The sequence below is a fragment of the Asterias amurensis genome, chromosome 10 (genome assembly GCF_032118995.1).
Source record: "Asterias amurensis chromosome 10, ASM3211899v1".
NCBI lineage: Eukaryota > Metazoa > Echinodermata > Asteroidea > Forcipulatida > Asteriidae > Asterias > Asterias amurensis.
The window spans coordinates 4,014,999-4,032,565 of record NC_092657.1 but is presented as its reverse complement, the minus strand read 5'-3'; the positions used below and the strand labels follow the sequence as shown (position 1 = coordinate 4,032,565).

Sequence of the window (17,567 nt, the reverse complement as noted above, 5' to 3'; positions counted from 1 at the left end):
ATCATTCTGAGTAGAGATCAGTGAGTTGGCTTTAAATTAAAGACTGGTCCCTTGCGCTGGTCTTACAGGTCCCTTAATTTCATTGGATAAACGTGCAGTGACGTAAGATTTCCACATCTGTGTTATGATTAGTTCGTAATTTGTCAGCTTGCATTATTTTTGTTTTATTCCTTGTGATTGATCGCAAATCTCCATGTGAAATGGATGCGAGGGGTCAAAGGTAAATCTTATAGGATCCTCGAGGGCCGGTATCTGGAGGAGTGTGACGTCAGATGTTGAGGTTAGAGAAAATTTACTTTGGGTGCGTTCGATAAGCTTCCCTGGGTTGACCCTGCAGTGCTCACTCGGTGAGCCCCTGACAAGATTAGGCCTAATCGAACGGTCACCCCCCTCTCGTGGTGACGGCATGCGCCTCAGGTCGCCCCCATACAAGTGACCCACTCCACAAGCAGGGCACTTGGGGCTGACCTGGGTGAGCCCTGTCATATCTTTTCGAACGTACCGGGGCAGACCGGGGTCGACCCAGGGAAGCTAAACGAACGCACCCTTTGTAAATTAATTGCGAGTAGTTTGATAAGTACTAGTAGTCCAGTCTAATTTCTATACCATCCGCCCAGGTAATAGTTAATAAGCACGACAGTTCTTTTTAGAACTGAGAAGTCTCCATAACACCCGAACAATCTACTCCGTGGTAGTAAAATAAAGCAAAACAGTTCTCTATGAACAAACTCGACCTGGCAAGTAGATACACACACATGGTGTTACCGCAAACCAAACACATATTGATACCTCACCATGCAAAGCCTCAAATCCTTTAGTTTGATAAGTCTTGGGGCACCAGTTGGATTACTGTAAACTTACATTAGACTTTGGTTGGTAACCTTTTCATGCTGACAAAAGTTATTGATATGGTTGTTGTGATATTTTATTCTGTGCCATCTACATCTATGCGAAGACAACCCCGAATGCAAACTGTATTTTTCCCATGGGGTGGTGGGAACTAGACCACGGCCCGTCAACACGCCGCGCGTGCTGGGGATTTTCAGTTTGAATTCTTGGTGTTTGAGATTAACTGGTCCAGTTTGTTGCAAGGCCTGTGTCATCACTGCCTCTAGCTGCTAGAAATTGCTGTTTTTAAACGAAGAGGTGAGGAAAGGTCGACACTAGACGGCTGCTTATATTTTTGTCAACATGAGTCCGTGAAGAATGTGGAAATTTTGGGAAAGATGGTTTAAAGAATTCTCGAGTATTTCAGAGTGTGTGTTTTGATGGAAATTCTTGTATTTGACAAAAGCCAGAAGTGTGTTGCTGAAAACAACAGGCTTTGAATGTATGTACTCTGCAACAAAAAATGCGTTTCTTGAACAAATTAGATTTGAATGAAATGTGCTCTCCTAAAAACAATTATGCGTTTCCTTAAATATGAGAGGATTACGTAACAATGGATGTACTTTTCCAAAAGTCAATGATATAAACCCTTTTATGGTGTTTCGTGTAAACTCGAGGATTGGAGTTAATATTATGCCTGACTCTTAAAAAACCCAATGATGTACCGTCACTTCATAAGAAATGATTCGTGTAAACTAGAGGTTGGAATGTATTTTCAACCCCCCCCCCCAAAAAAAAAAAAAAAAAAAAAAAAAAGAAGTTAAATAAATAAATAATGATACAATATTCATTTATGATTCTGTAAAGTAGAGGATTGGAATGAATATACTCTTCCGGAAACTGATGATGTACCATCCATTTATGATAATGTTGATTAAAAACTATAGTGGATAGTTTGGCTCATGAAAAGCCTATGATGTAGGTGCGCAGCAATTCTAACTACAAGTTCGGAATGAATTCCACACAGAATCAAGCTGACTCAGGATGTGCTCTTCCTCAAAAGAGTTAAATACCAAGTGCTTATAATATCCCATCTTTAATCACGTCATCCAATTTCCGGACTTTCCGTTCCGTGTACCACCCTCGGCTTGATGGAAGAGCTGACGGGGCAGCTAGCCTCTAATTGCCCCACGACGATAGATGTGACAGCGCGCTAATAAAAAAAAAGTACGGAAGATAAAATATTAAAAAAACCTTTAGAGGTTTACGATGTAATGAGATGAGATTGCGACTTGTGAGGGGGAAGTCAGGTTTCATCGTAGATGAATATTGATTGTAGAAGACACGTGGCATAAATATATGAAGACATTCGCTCGAGTCTTATGGAAATAGACGAACTAGAGAGTAAATGTTATTTCCTTAAAAATAAAGCAGATTCTCGTAGTTTTTTTTGGAGACGGACTGAATTACCCTTTCGCTGATCTTGCTCATCTGATTCTCACAAGATTGTTTTTAAAAAATATTAACAAAACAGTAGTTTTTTGTCCATTCTAGAATTGGCAAGATAATAATAAGGCACACCGTAGTTTAATTTTAGTCTGAAAGCTTATACTGGTTATTAATATCAACTTTTTCCTGTTAAGTATTTCCCTTGCAATAAAGTCATTTTAGGAAACTGTATCTGAAAACCTTAAACATTGAAACAGCTTCGATTGATACAAGTCAAACTAGGGACATTGTATTTACAGGCTGAACATTTTGCAATGATTTTTCACTTTTCTCTTAAAGGCAGTGGACACTATTGGTTATTGTTAAAGACTAGCCTTCAAAGTTGGTCTATCTCAACATATGCATAAAATAACAAACCTGTAAAAATTTGAGCTCAATCGGTCATCGAACTTGCGAGATATGAATGAAAGAAAAAAAAACCTGTGTCACACGAAGGTGTGTGCGTTTAGATGGTTGATTTCGAGACCTCAAGTTCTAAATCTGAGGTCTCGAAATCAAATTCGTGGAAAATTACTTCTTTCTCGAAAACTATGGCACTTCAGAGGGTGCCGTTTCTCACAATGTTTTATACCATCAACCTCTCCCTATTACTCGTCACCAAGTAAGGTTTCTGCTAATAATTATTTTGAGTAATTACCAATAGTGTCCACTGTCTTTAAACATTGAAACAGCTTCGGTGATACAAGTCAAACTAGGGACATTGTATTTACCGGCTGAACATTTTGCAATGATTTTTCACTTTTTTCTTAACTAAACTGTTAGACTAGCCCACACTATAAAGTATACACATCATAAAATTACACAAACATAAACTGGGCACTCTGAGACATTTTACTTTTAAAAAGCAACGGACATAATCTGTTTTATAGTTCTTTCTCTTTGCTTGTTCATCTCCGACAAAATCTCGTTTTACTATATTATAGGATGTGACCTGTGACATCACATGTTTACAAAAGAGTTACCAAGAAAACATAAAATCTTTTATTTTATGGAGATTGCACTGTCTAATTCTGTTAACTTTTGGTATGATGAAAGGGGCAAATCTCAAACTTGTCCATCTTTCATAACTCTTGGATTTATGTGGAAATTATGACACAAAATGTCAACTTTCCCATAATGACCAGTGCGATATCTTGCCTGCCAGACTAGCCAAAGAATGTGCAAGGTCACACTTGTTGTAAACAAAGGACACATGGTCTCGCGAGAAGCTTTGATGAATAATTTGCAAAGCTTGCCTGGCAGAGAGGGCGCTGTTTACTTTTACATGAACTGCTCTTGTTGTTTGGAAGCAAAGCCGCGAAATACAAAAGTAGGCCTCAAGCAAGCCATTTTGTCTTGATCCCTCTTTACAGAACGTTTCGCCTACCAGGCGTCCGTGTTGTTAAAACAGTGACCATGCTATTTACCTTCAAGCCTCACTTTGAATTAATTGGTTAAACATGCTTAAATTGGTATTGACTCGTTTGAAAATACCTTTACAGTTTCCTGGGTTTTTTTTCTTCTTTTTTTCAAATAGATACTATATTCTGCTCAGAAACTTTCAGTGTTATTGTATCCCTCTTTATATTTTCGCTTATAATTTATTCTAACGTTGACAAAAAGCCAATCTATCATCCCCTTTAAAGACACTGAAGCGACACTATTGGTAATTGTCAAAGACCAGTCTTCTCACTTGGTATTAAACTTTGAATATAGGCCTATATACCACAAGTGCACTATTCATCAAAATAAACGCGGGCACTTCCTGGTACCTGGTGCAGTCCCGCTCCCCGAAAACAAAACATTATCCAACGAAAACAAAATATTCTGAAAGTGCGCTAACCTTTGACGAAAAACAACATGTAAGTTAAAGGTACTGGACTCGTTTGGTAATTTTATTTTATTGTCAAAGACCAGTGTTCTCACTTGGTGTATCCCAACATTATGCAAAATATAACAAACAATAACTATGTGAAAATTTTGGCTCAACTGGTCATCGAATTTGCAAGAGAATAGTGCAAGAACAAAATTTCTTGCAGCTTTGTGTGTGTGTGCTTTCAAGATACATAATAAAAGGCTTCAGATGAAGTCTCTTATTATTTGAGTGAGAAATTACCTCTTTCTCAAAAACTATACGATACTTCAGAGAGAGCTGTTCTTCACTTAATATTTATGCATGAGGTACGTCACAATGCTAACTCAAAACGAGGCGATGGGCGCAGCCACTGCAAGGGATGGGGGAAGTGCGCCCATAGCCTCATTTTGGGTAAGAATTATGACGTCATGCATAAGTATTAAGAGAGGCGTATACTATCAACAACTCTCCATTGCTCGCCAGGTAATTATTTTTACGCCAACAATTATTAAGAGTAATTACGAATAGTGTCTTGTGGAATTTCACAAAGAGTTAGGACTAGTCTTATCTCGAGTTCGTCCTAACTTAGAACTATCAATGCAATTTGTATATCTCCTAGGACTAGTCCTAAGTTAGGACTAGTCCTAACTCTTTGTGAAATCCACCCCAGTGCCTTTATAAATAATTACATTTGAATTGACATGTTTAAATGTAACCCCCGATGAGATCCTACTGTGACGACCAAAACGTTTTACTCCGTTTCCGGTTGATCGGTCGCCATTTTATTTCCGGTTCGTCTGTTCGATGGACTCAGAATAATTTCACAATAGTTATCACAAATATTGAGACCTGGAAGTTTCGGTTGTATAGAAACCAAAAGTTGCAATCATAAAGCCCTATTGTATTTCGTACGGATACGAGCATGTAAACATTATTATTTTCAATAGAGCGATGGCTGTAAGAGACTTAAAGGCAGTGGACACTATTGGTAATTACTCAAAATAGTTACTAGCACAAAACCTTACTTAGTATACAAGTACTGGGGAGAGGTTGATAGTATACAACATTGTGAGAAACGACTCCCTCTGAAGTGACGTAGTTTTCGAGAAAGAAGTAATTTTCCACGAATTTGATTTCGAGACCTCAGATTTAGAATTTGAGGTCTCGAAATCAAGCATCTGAAAGCGCACAACTCCGTGTGACAAGGGTGTTTTTTTCTTTCATTATTATCTCCCAACCTTGATGACCGATTGAGCTCAAATTATCACAGGTTTGTTATTTTATGCATTATGATGAGATACACCAAGTGAGAAGACTGGTCTTTGACAATTTCCAAACGTGTACCTTCCCTTTAAGAGACTTAAAGGCAGTGTACGTAGCCCTTTGGTAATTACTCCAGAAATTAATGGCCATAAAAACTTACTTGGTAAAGAGCACTGGAGAGAGTTTTTGATGTTATTAAACGTTGTTGGAAATGACGTAATGTATATAGAGAATCAGGTAATTCTGCTTTTGTAGTGCATTGTATGTATTAATCGGCTCAGTGTTTTTTTGCGAGTTTCAAAATGGCCGCCAGGTGCGTAGATGAGGGCATCAAGGTCTTGTGCGCATGTATCAGCCGACCCCTCTCCAGTCAGTAATGTCAGGTAAAATTGGCCAATAGACAGTTATAGTTTGAGCAGCCATCTTGCATTTTTCCCGTTCATTGCAAACGTATTCAAACCGAGGCTGCTACCAATCCTCCAGAGAACTTTGTTCCGTCTCAAATTTCGTCGACCCTCCCATGAAATAATGTAAAATTGCACAAACCAGTGGACAAAATGAGGGAATAACGCGCCTTTTTGTAATCGGGTTTCCGTTGGCGTGACTTATGTATACAGTTTTGTACATCCGCTTTTGCATAACGGTGTTAGCCAATCAGTAGTGTCTGAAGACAAACAAATTGCAGGTATAAGTTTTTTTAACTCAAATAAATTTTGGCAATTGTACCTTCTGTTTACCCACAAGGCCAGTAAAAGCCATTTAGAAAACTGAGCTCATATGATCATATTTCATAATGAGGCATTACTTTCGTAACTGTTGTTTACTGTAAGCCTGCTAAAGGGTATATGTCAAATAAGAGTCAGTCGATACATAAAATTCTCAATTTTGGAGTAGACGTGTGGGTGTAAACATTCGAAAATGTCAAACATCAATGCCCCCCAAGCTCTCTGAATATGAACCCGCCAGTTTGTGCTCAAAAGGTGCACATTTGTAATGCATCACGACCCACGGTAATAAACAGTAAAAATGAATTGAATTGAATTGAATTGAATTGAATTGATTCTTTCCACCTTGCGCAACCAACAACCACGGATTTTCACTTATATTTGTACACAATTGGAACATGTACAACAGAGATTGAACTAGACTTGTGGACAAGTCATTAAAATGTCTGTCGCGGTGATAGAGTTCGCGCGAGAGCAGTGATCTCGCCATAGCACCGCCACAACTCGACCATCTCACCGCGTGGGACCAAATTGAAGAGTCATGACGATGATTTTTTTTATAGCAAGCTAGTCGAAACGTTGAGACCATTAGGAACTCACTCCGCGATTAGTAAAGTAAATAACAAGAAGTCCCCTCGATCCACTAAAGCAAAAGTAGTCCTGCATGTTCCTACCTTCCGCAAAGATAGCTAAAAAGAAAGACAGTTTTTTTCAGAACTGTGAAGTCTCCCGAATTCTGAAAATTCTGCTCTACGGCAGTAGAGAAGTCTCCGAAATCGGAACTCCTCGGTAGTTTAAAAGAATTTAAAGCAAGATAAGTTTCTCTACCTGGCAAAGTAGACACACACATGGCGTTACCGCAAACCAAATATACCTCACCATGCATCCAATCCCATACTAGAACAACACTTCCGCCTGACGACGAGCAGAGTATATACTGTTCGAAACGTCGAGACCAAACCGGCTCATTTAAAAGGCATTGAACACTTTTGGTAATTACTCAAAATAATTAATAGCATAAAACCTCACTTGGTAACGAGTAATGGGGAGAGGTTGATGGTATAAAACATTGTGAGAAACGACTCCCTCTGAAGTAACATAGTTTTGAGAAAGAAGTAATTGTCCACGAATTTGATTTCGAGACCTTGATTTAGAATTTGAGGTCTCGATATCAAGCATCTGAAAGCACACAACTTCGTGTGACAAGGGTGTTTTTTTCTTTCATAGTTATCTCGCAACTCCGACGACCAATCGAACTCAAATTTTCACAGGTTTGTTATTTTATGCATATGTTGGGATACACCAAGTGAAAAGACTGGTCTCTGACAATAACCAATAGTGTCCAGTGTCTTTAAGAGCCAACACTCACTCAAAAGAAAATTATTACATGTTTGTACTGGCAAGTTTTAGTACATCGTAATGGTAAAAGCAACATCACTTCAGATGTTCAAGAAAGGCCTCAAATCTCATCTTTTCAGTCAATGATACATCTTGTGCCGTGTTCATTTGTTTTGTGTATCATCAAACCGCTGTGATCTAAATGAAATAGCGGTATAATACATATGCCTTTTCTGGTATCGTATATTGTATTGTTGATTCTTATCCTTCACACCATGCAAAAGTTCAAACATCACTTACTTCCTTGTGTGTTTATCTTTTTCTCTTTTTACCGATTTTGCATGTCACCTTTAAAACCAACTCAGCGCACTCTGCCATACGAACCCACGGTGTGAGCCAGCGCATTGGCATATTGACACTATTGAGTTAAACACATACACGAACGGCAGCTCGCAGTGACCTTGCTGCCTTTCCTTTTATGTATTATGCGGCTTTGCTAATGCAAAATAGAGAGAGAAAAATCCATCACAACAGCACAAGATGTCGTCTGCCGTAGTGGAACGTCTCGACCGCTGATGTTTTCGTTTCTGGGTGTTTTTAGGGGATTGGTGGCTGAGATTGGGCCGAGGATTTAGGGATGGGTGCCCCGTCATGAACGTGACGGTCACGCTGATAGTCCCCACAACGGTCTCGTCCGACAAGGATGACACAAGGATCATTATTGCATGTGCGGTGTCATCCGTTGCCATGGTTTGCATCGCGGCGGCCATGTTTTACTTCCGAGCTACGGTGCTACGCAAGGAGAAAGCATTAGCCGAGTTGCGAGCGCGGACTACCGGCGGGGTAGATAGGCCTGATCAACGCGGGAGGAGTTGCGGAAAGGATGGGGGCAGCCGGCCGGTGTCCACGGCGAGCTCTAAGGTACTAGGGGCACGCAGATCGCGACCTGCTTCCGTGGTGTCGCCCACCAGGCACCAGTCGTATCCACCCGATCCTGGGCGGGAGCTACGGCGCGGGAGCCTCCATGTTATACCCAACGGACTCGGAACAACAACTTTTTCTGATATTGAGGTCCCCGGAGACAACTCGACCCTCAACACCACCAGTGCGAAACCAAGCATCAAAAGGCCGTCTTCGTTCTCGGATACCAGGCCACCGAAGCTGGGCTCGGGGACCAGACGGGCGAGTTGGTCTTTCGAAAACCCAGTCTTCGACCAGTGGGTCCCGCCCCTGATGAAAGACCCGGGAAAGGACGACCTCATTGATCAAGATGACACATTGGATGATAACATCTTCAGACTTGAGACGGAGGTCACTGTGGATGGACTCAGCCTTGGTGACATTGAACATGTCTTGGATGAAACGTCAACAACCACTGACTGCCCTCAAAGGAAGCTCAAGTCGCCTAGACTCTCCGCACTCGCTTTTGGGAATCCTTTATACGGCCAGACCGCTGATCAACCATCCATGCCCACGCTACACGAACGCGAAGATAGCACCACCAGCAGCGGCAGCATTGAAAAGGCGACTGAAAAAGAGACTATAGGATCTGTTATAAACTCCACAGCAAAAAAAGACGAACCAGAATCTATGGAAATCTCCCGCCCAAGATCTGAAAGCTTTTGTTGATAAAATTCCATTTTATAGCTCTAGGCCAAAGTATATTTACTTATATATTTTTTGTTTTGTTTTTCAAAGTGGTTATTTTTTTATTCCTATGTAAATGTTGGTTTTTTTATACGCTGATATTATATAAAACGCCTTGAGGGAAGTCTGTGGAGGAGGATGGGTGGGGTAGCCTTAACCCACCCCACCCCGAAAGGGGAGATCCTGTTTTTAAAGGAAAGGCCGCGACGACTGTTTATAAAGACTTATGATTTAGCAACAAACGGATTAGGGGAAAGCAAAATAGGAAACACAACTCACTTTTTAGGGATCGGCCTCGCTAAATTATGTGAATGCGTTTGTGAAAGTGAGACTTCTGTTTGAACAAAAAAGAGGGAATGGAAAAAGGAAACAAACTGACGTTTTTTTTGCTGACGTTGAAATGTAAAGCTTACAATCCCTTCAGCCCCCCCCCCCCCCCCCCGTTTGTAAAAACTGACGAAGAGGAACAGCTGCAAAATTAACCCATTTTTCACAGAGCTCGGGATCTGAGTATTATAGAAATAATGACTGCTATGAGGGACACAGTTAAAAGTATAGATCCAATGTGATGTCAAAACCATAGTAACTGTTTTGACATTACATCGTGTATATAGGCTACCTTTGATTTTGGTCAGAGAACTCACCCATCGAGTGTTTCGCAGCAACACGTTCAGAAAATCAATGCAAGCTTTATTCAACACAATCATGTGAAAGAAAATGCGCGCACAATAACATGCTTCATTGTTATGAATATAGACATAATACACTGCAAAAACTGGTGCGTTAAAATTGATACAATGGTTGGTGTCACATTATTATGTACCCCAAAATAAATTCGAAATTTGCACCAAAGGTGTTTAAAGCCATTGGACCCTTTCGGTAAACAGTGTTGTCCAAGGCCCACACTTTGTGTACCACAACTTATATATCAAATAACAAACCTGTGAACATTTAGGCTCAATCGGTCATCGGAGTCGGGAGAAAACAACGGAAAAACCCACCCTTGTTTTCGCGCGTTTCGCCGTGTCATGACATGTGTTTGAAATAAATCCGTAATTCTCGTTAACGAGAATTTATATTGTTTTGCTGTTTTCTCAAAAAGTAAAGCATTTCATGGAATAATATTTCAAGTGAAGTCTTTCACCATTGCCTTCTGTAAACCCTGTAAGTTATTTGTAAATCTGTGAACTTTTATTTTTTTTTATGAACCGAAAGGGTCCAATGGCTTTAAAACGTAACACGAATGTAAAAGTTTTGTCAGAAATTATTGTGTTCACACTTCTAATGGTCATGTAAACCCTTATAAGGTGCTACATAATTGGGTCTCAGAATTCATAACTTCAATAACCTATCTTTCTTTAAATATGTATTTTTACTAAGCGCCTTGAGTACCTTAAGCTTGTCGGACGTGTGCGAAGACTTCAGTCGGATTTATTAGTAGTATTATTAGAGATTGTTTTTGTTTTTCTTAACACCCAACTAATGGTGTAAGTTTTGATCCCCTTTTCCAGTGTCTAATTTCTGCCAAAACATTTGCGTTGGTGTTACTTTAACACCTTATGATAGTAATTTTGATCCGCTGTTCGGCATCTATGATAATCATCATGTGGTAAAACCCATGGTGTCACTTTTAAAGGCAGAGGACACTATTGGTAAATACTGGAAAATTACTTCTTTCTCGAAAACGACATCACTTCAGAGGGAGCCGTTTCTCACAATGTTACAACATCTCCCACATACTCGTTACCAAGTAAGGTTTTATGCTAATAATTATTTTCCGTAATTAACAATAGTGTCTACAAGCCATTGGACCCTTTCGGTACAGAAAAAAAGAAAAAAGTTCACCGATTTACAAATAACTTACAGGGTTTACAGACGGTAATGGTGAAAGACTTCTCTTGAAATATTATTCCATGAAATGCTTTACTTTTTGAGTAAACAGTATAACAATATCAATTCTCGTTAACGAGAATTACGGATTTATTTTAAACTCATGTCATGACACGGCGAAACGCGCGGATACAAGGGTGGGTTTTCTCGTTATTTTCTCCCGACTCCGATGACCGATTAAGCCCAAAATTTCACAGGTTTGTTATTTGATATAGAAGTTGTGATACACAAAGTGTGGGACTTGGACAACACTGTTTACCGAAAGGGTCCAATGGCTTTAAAGTGACTTTTAATGTTGCTCATCGGATGGTGCAATAATAAATACTTAATATATTTTGCGTATAACAATATTATTATTAATCCAAATGGTATTGCTGTTTACATATAAAGGCAGTGGACACTATTGGTAATTGTCAAAGACCAGTCTTCTCACTTGGTGTATCTCGACATATGCATAAAATAACAAACCTGTGAAAATTTGAGCTCAATCGGTCATCGAACTTGCGAGATAATAATGAAAGAAAAAAACACCCATGTCACACGAAGTTGTGTGCGTTTAGATGGTTGATTTCGAGACCTCAAGTTCTAAACTTGAGGTCTCGAAATCAAATTCGTGGAAAATTACTTCTTTCTCGAAAACTACGTCACTTTAGAGGGAGCCATTTCTCACAATGTTTTGTACTACCAACCTCTCCCCATTACTCATTACTAAGTAAGGTTTTATGACAATAATTATTTTGAGTAACTACCAATAGTTTCCACTGTCTTTAAGACAATGTTATGTGCCTATACTGTGACCAACCATCGCATTTGCTTTCCCAATCAAGTGATGAGAGCTTAGGCCATCAAAGAGTTATTCTTAATAATTCTAAATTTATTCTTACACTTTTCTAGAATGGATTTAATTTTTTTTAATTACATAAATAGGGGTCGGTAACAGCTTTATTAGTTATTCACAACAACATTAAAGACAAGTGAAAATGACAAAAATTAATAACCCCAACAACAGCAAGCAAAAACAAGAAGAAACCAAAAACAGGAGCAACAACAGCAACAAACAAAAGATAACAAACAATACTATTGACGAAAACATAAAGACAACCACAATACAACGATAAAACAGTGACCAGTACACAAAACATTTCAAGTTATATAAATAATATGATGAATAAAATTGACAACCAAACAATCGAACTTCCTGAGAACAATTTCCACACAATCACACTATCATCCTCCTGGGATTGGCCAATTCCCCAAAGCAATTACAGTTTAGCCTCCAGTGTGAAAGCCACAAGCACCGGCGCCATTTTGATTAACTGCTGTTTTTTGTTTGTCTCGTCGTGATCAAAGCATACTCCATTTACACCCACAGCCTGCTTATTATTGATCATGACGAGACATTCCCAAAGCATTTTTTTTTGTTTCTAATGTCTCCAGGATAAATCTATTATACTTAGAGGTATATGACACTATCAGTTTCAAACACAAGATTGCAAGAAAAGAAAAATGTTATTCCCCAAAAATCCCTAACCGACATTATTTTGAACTTTTCGAGACAGATTGGTTAATGGCGGGGAAATGGTGTGCACATTTTGTGCTTGATTTAATTTGCACCATATTTTTACGTAGCTTTTGGTAGTTTTTTAGTCACATTACATTATTTCGGATGGAAATATATATATCGCATGATTTGGGTTGAAAAATCGAATACCATGTGTCAGACTTTGAAATAATTACTGTAGCAAGTTTATAACTTTTGGGTGTTAAACCAAAGTTTCGTATACATCGGGCCTCGTTATCCGCGTTTAAAGTAAGCAATGCAAATAAAGCAATTTTTACCTTATACTAGCTATATTATGCAGCAAAAATGTAGAGTCGCAAATTTATTTTTATCATCATAAATAATGTATAATTATAATTTTAAAGGAGTTATTTAGATTTCACCGAAAGTGAACCTTAACGATGATTATATTATTGTAATACTCATATTATATTGTGTTTGAAGCCTGAAAGCATGGCAATTTGTTTTATATTAAAATAAAAATAAAAACCCAGAAACTATACTTGTATGCAAAACAGAGTTGGAAGTGTTTGTTCGTGATTCTAGTTGGATTTCTCGTACGTCCTTAAAAACATTTTTGACAACTGCTAGTTGTGCATGTACACTTAAAGTGCAGCATGTGTAAACGTTTGATAAGTTTATTAATTTTTGTTTACACTCTCTTTTGAATCAAGATAAGGTGCAGCTTTTGTATGTCTCTTTAAATGCAGAATCATCGTCTAAAGCGAAACCTCGTGCAATTGAGCGTTGAAAATAGGTCTAACCATGACCATATGGGTTGAAAGATCCATGATGGGTATTTGTTTTCTTGGGTGCATTTCCGCATGTGGTAGTTGAATCAACATGGACTTTATTCCCCCACCGTTTAAAGGGGAAGTCTGCAGTTTATAATTCTCTAAATAATTATGTGCTGAATTGCTCATGTACCCTTTCATTTTCTAAGGTAGATTACACTTTTGGTAACAATTGTCAAAGAGCAGTCTTCTCACTTGGTGTATCCCTACATTTGCATACTGGATACACAATTTTTACTTATTTATGTTAAATCTTTAGATATATCCACAATGATAATAAGCTGGACAGGGGCTGTCAACGGGTTATATAAAAGCATAAAAACTGTCATCTTAATAATGTGTACAACCGGACCCCTGCAACCGATACAATATAGTTATAAATAACAAATTTGAACTCAATTTGTAATCGAAGAAGCAAGATACTAAGAAAAGACACCCTTACTGCATTAAATAATTTCAAATTTCAGCTTTCAAATTCCTGAGAAATACTTCATGCCTGAAGCCTTTCTCAGATTCAAACTCCTGGTAAAAATCAGTACCTCTGTCTCTGAAACCACATTACTTCAAAGGGTAGTCTTGGTTCCAAGACCATTGGTGTTGCGCGGTCACACACAACCAACGTTCCGATCTACGCACGGCAAAAACTGTACAGGATTGTAATGAACGAACGCTAGCGGGCGCTCTTTTTATTAATGTCTGTGGATCTCAGTCTTGGAACCAAGACTATTCAAAGGGCGTTACTGCAGCGGTAAAGCTTCTCAGGTTGTATATTCCAATTGCAGACTATTCTTCTGCATGCCACGCTTAAGATTTTCGGCACGGCAATCTCAAAAACGATACCCCCTTTTTTTAATGAAATTTTCACAGGTTAGTTTGATGGGTATAAATATACAAACAATTTATTAAGATTGAAAAAAACCCAGAAATATCAAAGGTATTCATTCACTTTAAAGTTTTCCGATCTGCTAAAAGTACGATCTTCATCGTGAAAAAACTTTCAGAACTTTTAAACAACATATATTTATCCTTGCTAATCTTGTGACACCTTAAAGGCAGTAACTATTGGTTAGTACTCAAAATACTTATTAGCATAAAACCTCACTTGGTAATGAGTAATAGGGAGAAGTTGATAGTATAAAACATTGTGAGAAACGGCTCCCTCTGAAGTGACGTAGTTTTCGAGAAAGAAGTAATTTTCCACGAATTTGATTTCGAGACCTCAAGTTTAGAATTTGAGGTCTCGAAATCAAGCATCTGAAGGCACACAACTTCGTGTGACAAGTGCGTTTTTTATTTCATAGTTATCTCGCAACTCCGACGACCAATCGAGCTCAATGTTCACAGGTTTATTATTTTATGCATGTATTGAGGTACACCAAGTGAGAAGACTGGTCTTTGACAATTACCAATAGTGTCCAGTGTCTTTAAGCAACCATAAACGAGTTGTAATCGGTATACATCAAAAACACAGAAATACATCACATAGAATATAGCCCCTAACTAAAGCAAATAATTAACTTATACGAAAAAGAAATGAAAACATTGAACTGAGGTTTAAAAAAAAATTCACAATGGAGAATTCGAAACTACAACCAACTGACCTCTCAAAACCAGAAAGACAAATTACGTTTTATGGTTTCTTTGTTTAGCTATTGAAAATCAAACAGTAAAGGTTGTTTCACGTTAATGTGACCCCGTGTACAACTTTAGAGAGGATGTTAACAGGCCGAATCGAAGAGCAAAATAAACACTCTTCACAAAAATAAGCTCAGCAGTTACATATACAGGCGCCATTCTATATTATGATGTCAGGGTAAACATTAACCGAAGCAAATGCCATTTACGAAGCCTAGGCTTTGGATTCGGATCCAGGCTCCGTTCTCTCGTCTGAAACCCTAAGCACGTAATACGCAAAGCACACACAATGTTGTCAAACTATCCACGGGGCCAAGCTGCTAGCCTGAGCTGAATTTTGAGCCGAAGCCGTGGTTTCGAAAAGGGCCATTAGACTCCGCTCTAAGGCCGTGTCCGAAACGGGGACTTCGGCTACAGCTACGGCTAGAACGCGCGCGTCTGCCTATTCTTCAACACTGGTAGACACGCTGATCTAGCCGTAGCTGTAGCCAAAGTCGCCAATTCGGACACGGCCTTAATATACCAATGGAAGAAGAACATGATCCACCATTGTTGTTTCATCGGCCACACGCGCATGCGTATGGCATTTTTAAAAATTAATTTTTCAATGCCATGACACTTTGCAACCAGGAAAAAACTCAATTTTTTCTTAAATGACTTCCTTGTCAACAGAAGGGTATAATTTAGAAGAAAAAAATAACAGTCTGAACATTAATTTCTTTAATTGAAGTACCCTCGAGCAAACATGACGTGCGAGACCAGTCAATCAACCCAATTACAAACCGTGTAGCACGCACACGTATCACTCACTTGTGAAAACAACTGTAAATAAACCGGTCGTACGTTAAAAGAGAGAGCGAACTTGTTGAACTGTTTCCTGGTATGGTATAATGGTTGTGCCATATTTAATGAAATTTCAATACGCATTTTTTTATTGGTAGACATGGGTTGTATGAGCAGTTTCAATTGATTTATGGTGGGATACGCCCATGGTTTTGAAATTACCGAAATTACTTTATTCCAAATTGGATCCTTTTGTGCCTACCTTAGTCTTGGCCCAAGACGATGGTGCTTGATTCTGGATAGTATACTACGCGCGGTTGAATCGCCAAAGCACGCCCACCACGGTATTATTTAGTTACGTGGACGGCTCGAAATCTAGACTACACTCTGCAAGCTATGCCTACCTGGGAATAAGTCATAATATTGATGACTTCTCTACTAGCCCCCATAAGATGATATATTGACACAATTGACAAGCTGTTGAAATTTAATTTGGACTTATGATAAATCATAATTATGAGATGTAAACCATAATAATTATGACTTTTGGTAGGTCATTGTTATAGACCCTTTTCGCAAATACTGGGGCGCGCGCGTAAAGCTTGGAATTAGGTGCATTGTGGTCTAGCTGGTTACAAATTTGATTCATATCTATCCCACAATGCACGTCATTCAACAGTCTGCGCTTGCGCATTGGTATTTGCGATAAGGTCTATGAGCTATAAGCATTGATCTCCATTATACTGTCAGTATAATGGAGATCAATGGCTATAAGTTTATAACTACGATGTCAAAGTCATAGACCTTATCGCAAATACCAATGCGCAAGCGCAGACTGTTGAATGAGGTGCATTGTGGGATATATATGAATCAAATTTTGCTACCAGCTAGACCACAATGCATCTAATTCCAAGCTTTACGCGCGCGCCCCAGTATTTGCGAAAAGGTCTATGATACGATATGCCATAATAGCATGATTGTGATTTTATCATTTCATTGGAGTGTCTATATAGGGCTTTACATTCGCTGCTAACTAATAATTTCGGACAAAAATTAACAAATTTCCCCCGTTTTTCTTTTCTTTGGGTTTCCCCCTAAAATTCTCTGATCCCAGTCCACAAAATGTCAATTAAAATCACTGCAAAGTACTATGTTAGTGTGAAAACATTGTTGACCAATCACGTACGAGAAAAGTTTTATACACCACACCCCCTTCAAACGATAATGGTTTCTTCTATCAATATGTGACGTCATATTCAAACATGGCTGCTAAGTTCTTTGGAGGACGTTCGTCACACGTCGCACAAAAACAGATAAAAAACCATTTGTAATGGCTCTTTTGGTGGAAGAAAAGCGATTTTTCGATAGATTTAATCAAGTTGATGATGTTGTGGTTGTATATTCCGAACTATGGTGAAGAAAACGAAGTCAAAGTGAGTATTAAAACGGATTGAAATTATTGTTTGTGCGTTCGCCGATGATTAATTAAAATGCATGGTATTGCTGGTATTGAACGTGTGAAAGAATCTTGAACTTTTTTGGGGTCTATATCCCCCTCTTACTTACCAGTTTTCTTGGTATTATGCCTTATGTGGGGGAAAAATAATAATGCGATATATCGCCCTAATTATCTTCAATTGTTTTTATTAAGTATGCAAACATAAAGTAAAACTTGATGATGGACATTGAAATTTTCACGCCACACACCGATCTTCAGTTTAACAATGACTTCAAAACTGGTCCCATTTGTTTGAGTTTTT

The 17,567-nt window shown here is 38.7% G+C and overlaps 1 protein-coding gene across 5 annotated transcripts in view; it reads left to right on the top strand.

The window, feature by feature from the left end:
* The window catches only part of LOC139943100 (uncharacterized), a 130,157-nt gene that overhangs the window by 70,479 nt on the left and 42,111 nt on the right, over positions 1-17,567 (top strand). For 4 of the 5 annotated variants that reach the window (XM_071939917.1, XM_071939918.1, XM_071939914.1 and 1 more), the window contains exon 1: positions 17,080-17,240. The exons of the other annotated variant lie outside the window; for it this stretch is intronic. The gene's annotated coding sequence lies outside the window, so the exon portion shown is untranslated. Of the gene's footprint in view, positions 1-17,079; positions 17,241-17,567 lie in introns of those variants that run through there. 5 annotated transcript variants of the gene reach the window in all.